General features: G+C 43.7%; 1 long non-coding RNA gene across 1 annotated transcript; it reads right to left on the reverse strand.

Annotated features, from left to right (window-relative positions):
• Window positions 1-200: 200 nt before the first annotated feature.
• On the reverse strand, window positions 201-5,659 carry LOC139626283 (uncharacterized). Its single transcript, XR_011692188.1, has 3 exons — window positions 5,605-5,659; window positions 1,055-1,309; window positions 201-561 (listed from the first exon to the last, which is right to left on the reverse strand). It is a non-coding gene; the product is annotated as an uncharacterized lncRNA (long non-coding RNA).
• Window positions 5,660-6,323: the final 664 nt, after the last annotated feature.

A 6,323-nucleotide genomic window follows, 5' to 3' on the forward strand; every position in this document is an offset into this window, starting at 1 on the left:
CAGTCTGGAGGTGTCGAGGCTGAGGCAGCACTCCCACCTCCAGGGGATTCACTGAGTAACAGCACAGGATGGCGGGCACGAAGCTGATGTCCACCCTGCTAGAACGCAGACAGAGGCACACCAACAGAAGCTCCCACTCATGGGGTGCAGACAAAGAGGCATACAGCCACATACGCTGATCCTCTCCACCCCCTTTTCCTTTCTCCTCCACGCATGCATGAAGAGATGGGGAGTGAAAGAGAGACAGAAGAGAGGCAGCATCGATTTTTGCTTTATTGTTTCAGAAAACCAGTTTTCTTTGAGAAATCTGACATTGAATTATTAATATCTTCATCCAAGTTTGATGCCTCTTCTCTTGTTGGAAAACTAGAAGTTCCTGAGTGAGGAGGCCCTGCATAACCTCCTGAACACATAATGGTGCTGCTGCAGATCCACCACCTCCGCCTGCATCCAAACACACACACACACACACACACACACACACACACATACATGTCTGTCTGTCTTTCACCTCCTGGCACTCCCTCCATCCTCTCTGGCCTGCGTGGGTGTGTGTGTGTGCTGGAGAAATAGGAGGGGAAGAGAGATAGAGAGAGAGAATTAGATCATGTAATGAGAGCTGCTGGCAGTGTGACTAAATTGGCTAACTATAGCTAACAACATTACACACTGTCCATCTGGGGCCTAGCCCGTCCCTCCTCTGCTCTCCTTTGTATACTAGTAAAAATCAGCCATGTAAAGGACTCCCTATGTCCTGACCAGGGCCTTCCTCTCGAGACTAAAATGTAGAGCAAGCAGAAAATACCAGACAGTAAGTGGAAGTTTTGTATGCTCAATGGAAATTTGGCAAGCTTGAACAGAAATGGAATACTAAATGCTTCTGAGATTTGCAGGTTCAGTGCCCCCGTCAATATCTCCATGGTAGCTAAAATGTCAAATTTAAATTTTAATGTTAATTGAATGATTCCAATCCGGCAATCCGATACTCATTTGGCAATTACCATCCATGTATAGATTAATATCAGGCGATTCATCGCTGCATGCTTTTCCTTACTTTTGATCAGTGGTGGAAGAATTAGAGAACGCAGCCTGCACACTGCGCTGTATAAAGTCTGTTAGATCCTCTACCCTCTGCAGCGCCTTCCTGTTGTCTCTGTGTCCACAACTGGCAGCTCGCCTGGGTAGGAGGCCAACGCCAGGCAATCTGTGCTCCAGCACCTATGCTGACCTGGCAGCTGCTGGACACCATGTGTGCCCAAGAATGTGGGCACTGGGCAGATGCTCTGAAGGAGGTAAGGATGGAGGGATTCTGTAGGAAAAAGAAAGACAGAAGTTGAAGTTGAAACAGAAAACAGCAGTTGCTTTATAGCTGGCCTGCAGCACTTGAAAGTCAAGACAGTGTTCACTGAGAAACTTGTTTAAAAACTACCATTTCCATCACAAACACTGGATGTGAAGCTTGTAGTGAAGTTATTTTTGCCGTGCAGATGGAGTAGTGAATGGCTGTGATGCTGTAAAAAATAAATTGTGGGAGGATGTTTTTCTGTTAGATGGGTGATTTAGAAGACCAAATGATAGATGCAAGCATGGGGGGTGGATAGCAGAGGTGAGTAGGTATAAGAGCAAAGAAGAGAAAGAAAGTGAAAGAAGAGAAAGAAAGAAAGAGAGGGGATAATGGCCAAGGAGTAATAGCATGAGGCTCCCAGGCAAAGATGAAATATTTGCAATTCCACCGGGTCCCTGGGCTGCAGGCTCTCACTCCATTTGTATGGAAATGAGTTTGTCTTTCTTTTTCTGAGTGTAGAGGAGACCAAAGGGAGGGAGAGAGGAATGGAGATGGAGGGAAGGTGGGCAAACTGACTGACTGTCAAGGATATTGTGATTCCTGCCAATGCTGTTGGAAGGCTGGGGCCCTGGTTGTTTCTCTGCGGCACATATGGATAAAATAAATCTATGTGTTTATGACAGACTGATCTATGTGCCTGTCGCACTGGGAGCCAGTTTGCTTGTTGTAAAGCCCTTTGTCTGTTATTGACAATTTTTCTCACCATTCTCTCTCTCCCTCTCCTCTCTCACTTTCCATTTCTATCAGTGCCATCCTCGAGTCCGGGCCCACAGCTGGGACTACTCTGATCCTGGGCCCAGGCCTGCTTTCTGCCAGATAATTAGCAGATGTTGTGGAAGGCCTCTGTTTTGCTATTTTCAGCTGCTCCTGTGTGTCTGCATGTGTATCAGTGGAATGTGTGTGCACTGTGCATGTTGAGTGATGCCGCCACTCATGTATTCATGGCCAGCTGCTCATCTCTGCATCCCTGGGTGAGTGGGGAGAAGACATCCCATCTCTGACACCCTCCACTTCTTTCTGTTTCTGCAAACAACTTGACTCCCTTCCCTTTCCCTCTTCCCTCCCCTCCCTTTCCCTTCCTTTCTGAGTCACAGCCGCCAGCCACAAGTCTGCGTAGGTCTGAGTCATGCCTCAGCTCTTGTGAGATGGGCCCTGCTGTCTGTGAAACCACAGACATGAGATATGAGAAATGGGAAATGAGAGAACAAACAGACACACATGCTCACTTACACAAACACTCACACACACACACACACACACACACACACACACACACACACACACACACACACACACATACACACACACAGAGGGTTATACTCTTGTAACAGGAGCATTCTGGGATGAATAGGCTTGGAGCCAGACTGGAGCACCTGTCTTTCACAATGACTGTTGGCTGTTGCAGCAAAGTTATGTGGCTTACTTTCCACAACTAATGATCAGCTGTGACTGTGTTTATACATTTATGGCCATCAGAACTTTCTAAATGCACTGAACTATCTGAATCTTTTGTTGATGATGTAAAAGAGAAGCATCACCCAATTTTCTCCTACAGTGAGTGTGTGATAATGATGCTAAAACATAGTATAAAAAGTAGAAACGAGTATGGTGGGGGTGAGAGCTCATTGCACTGCAACTTAAGAACACACGTGCAAATGTACAAAGCACAAGCAAACTAAGAGAGCATCTTAATGATTTTGTCAACTAAACACAAAGTCAACATAATGAGCATAGCAAAAATGTAAGAAACACATTTGCTAATGTGATAACACAAGCACAGCAAATAAAAAGTGATCAAAAACACGAGCTGATATAGAAACTGCAAGTCTGGCACAATGCAGCAGACATTTGTGTGAAATACTGATGAATACATCGACTGCTTTAATGCTAAAAGCTAACGATGTTTATTTCAGTTTAAACATGATTTGCTGGAGACAGGGTTACAAAGAAGGCCTTTTACCACAAAACTTGTAACTGAGCTTCTTTGTTCTGTGAAATGTAGTGTTGCAATTAGCAAAAGGATAACATTACATTCAGCCAACATGTCCAGTAATAGAGGAATGTTAGAAGAGGTATAATCATTGTTAGCTCATATTTTTTTTTTAGCATCAGAGTGATTGTATTCATCTGTTTTTAGTGTAGACTGGTGTAGTTGTTGATTTGCTTGTGTTTTGGGTTGAGCTCAGCTACTATAAAAGAAATGTCCAGTATTCACAGCATCAACTATCTATCTACTTTTTGCTACCATTAGCCACCAGAAGCTACTGGTCGGTCATACCAGACCAAGACAGGGTGCAGCTGAAGCAAAACCCCTGAGTGTACTGATTTAAACAAGAGTGCATTTTAATGCTGCTCTATTCAGCTTTTCATTTGTAAGAACATTCATGCGTTCTTTCAAAAGCTACATGGTCTAACTTATACCACCTGTGGTTTGTTTTAGTAGTTGCATTGTCTAGCGCACCTACATTTGCACAATGCATTCAGGAAACAGAAAGCCTTCAGTATTTTGTTGTGTTATGTTGCTGATGACTCACTGCTGTTATAACACCCTCAGCATATCTCTCCAACACCCACTGAGACCCACTATGTAGTTGTTAGTGTGTGCGTTTTGCCAGTGTGCATCCTGTGTGTGTTGAAATCCAGAGGTTCATGCCTAACTTTAAAATGAGGCTGGAAATAGTCATATGGGAGTAAGGATTGAAGTGGCTGTTTTTATAAGTAGCCTAATACCAGAGTCTGTGGCAACAGCAAAGCAAATGCTAGAGGGATTTTAGACCACAAAGCCGCTACCATGCACAGTATCATCTCTAAAGCAGAAACTGAGGAAGCTTTTTCAACTCGAGATCAAAGAACTTTACCTTGCTGATTAGAATGCAGGGAAGCTCAACTTTCAGATGCCACACTGCTACACCATTCTAGCATAAGAGGATTAGTGATCTGACTTGTTAAACTACACAACAAAACCACAATAACTAAGGCTCAATGTGGAAACCTAGTTTGAAGTGAAGAGGGAGGTATCCATGTATGACATAAATAGATTGGGTGAACTTGAAAGGATTGCTCTCACTGAGTTCAAGTTCCTAGTTGGAGGTTTTGAAGTCTGTAGTCTAAATTTCACCATTATTGTTTGAATAGTTAGAAGTGATATTCAGAAAAGGATTACATTTCTTTGCTTTGATGTATTCTAAATTTAAATACTCATTTACGTTCCAATGTCCCTCTCCCCTCATCAGATCCAATTTCAGTATAAATCTCCCACATCATGTCTGGTCAGTGGCCCTGCCTTGTGGGGTCAGCTGCCTCTACTGGCCTGCACCCCACTTCCACCGTCCTCCATCGCCCTCAGTGCTCTGACCAAAGGCCTGAGGCGATGGTCAAGAGCTATTGATCCCTCGAGGTGAGAGTTCACACAGGGGTAGCATTGCCAGGGGTCAAGGGTCAAAGCTGAGTTGGACAAGTGAGATTGAATGTGCCCGCCTCATTGCCAGGAACCATGAAGGTCAGCTCGGCCCAGTTCATTCTGTGACCTCGGCTGGTCAATAGCTCCTCACGTCCATCAACTGAACCCTGATTTGTCATTAAATTTTTTAATTCGTAGCCTGCACAAATTATTCCCTTGAAGATAGAGGAAATGGCTGTACAGATGCACATGTTACTCTCTGGGATTGATTTTGGATGGCAATCATCTTGACCTGCAGGCATGGCGCTGGCAAGGGATTGGTCCTTGTCGATAGTGAACAATGGTTGCTGATTTGGTGTTGTTTTCAGTGTATACCCCTTCCAACTAAACTACATAGCTCATCAGCTGGGTCAGGAGGCCAATTGCAGATTTGCATGGGTAGACACTTTTCATCAAATCCCTTGCCTTTTCAACCTGCATGAAGGCAAAGCCTAAAGAAATGCTTCTTCTGTAGCCTGGCTTTATCACTTGTCTTGGCAGAAACAAGTGACATTCACAAGACTGATTTCAGAATTTAGTTTTAGTTGGAGTTATATAGTTTCTATAAATCTGATTGGCTGTTTATTTAAAGCTACATTTTGACATCCATCCACCAGCAGTCCAAACTCCCTCAGAAAAGCTGGAAAGCCATTTGTATTCCATGGGAATTGTCTGACTATCCTGCAGACACACATCTATACACACCCAAACACACACCTACAGATACACATAGACTCTCTCTCTCTCTCTCTCTCTCTCTTTCTCTTTCTCTTTCTCTCTCTCTCTCACACACACACACACAGCAGTGAAAAATACTCACACAGGGCTGATAGCTTTGGCACAGACCAGGGAAGGGAAGAGAGACCGGAAGCGCAAGGAGGGAATGTGGGAGGGTATATTTGTGAACAGTGAAAAAATAAAGACAGATATACAGAAAAGAGGAAAAGAGATTACAACAGTTTGTGTACAAGGAATTTCAAAAAGAACACACAGGATAAAAAAAAAAAGGTTTGCCACTGATTTGGAAAGAGAATATAAATCAAAAGGGAAAGGGTTTATAGTAATTGTTTTATCACCACTAAGTCACTGCAGTAAGAAAACAAGCTTCCAGCATCTACAGACAGGTGACAAATTCAAAGAAAAAACAACATTAAGTGTGTTTGTAAGTTGTTGTGCTACAATATGCTTCAATGCTTCTTGGCATTGATTCTGCAAGTCTCTGCACTCTACTGGAGGGATGATCACCATCATAATGGTGGTGAGGAACACATCACTCAAAAATCTCCTATAGGTGTTCAGTTGGGTTGAAATCTGGTGACTGCAAAGGTCACAGCATATGATTTACTTACATTTTCATACTCATCAACCGTTCAGTGACCCCTCATGCTCTGTGGATGGGGGCAATGTCACTTTGGTGACATCTGCAGCTGAGCTGACTGAGGCTTCTGCCATCCCTGCCCCAATAATGAACCCTGCTTCAAAGTCACTTAGATCTTTTCCTCTTGCCATCTTGAAACAAAATCAGAAACAACTGGGCCT

The sequence above is a fragment of the Trachinotus anak genome, unplaced genomic scaffold (assembly GCF_046630095.1).
Source record: "Trachinotus anak isolate AG129_WGS33_773 ecotype Australia unplaced genomic scaffold, CSIRO_AGI_Tana_v1 ptg000010l, whole genome shotgun sequence".
NCBI lineage: Eukaryota > Metazoa > Chordata > Actinopteri > Carangiformes > Carangidae > Trachinotus > Trachinotus anak.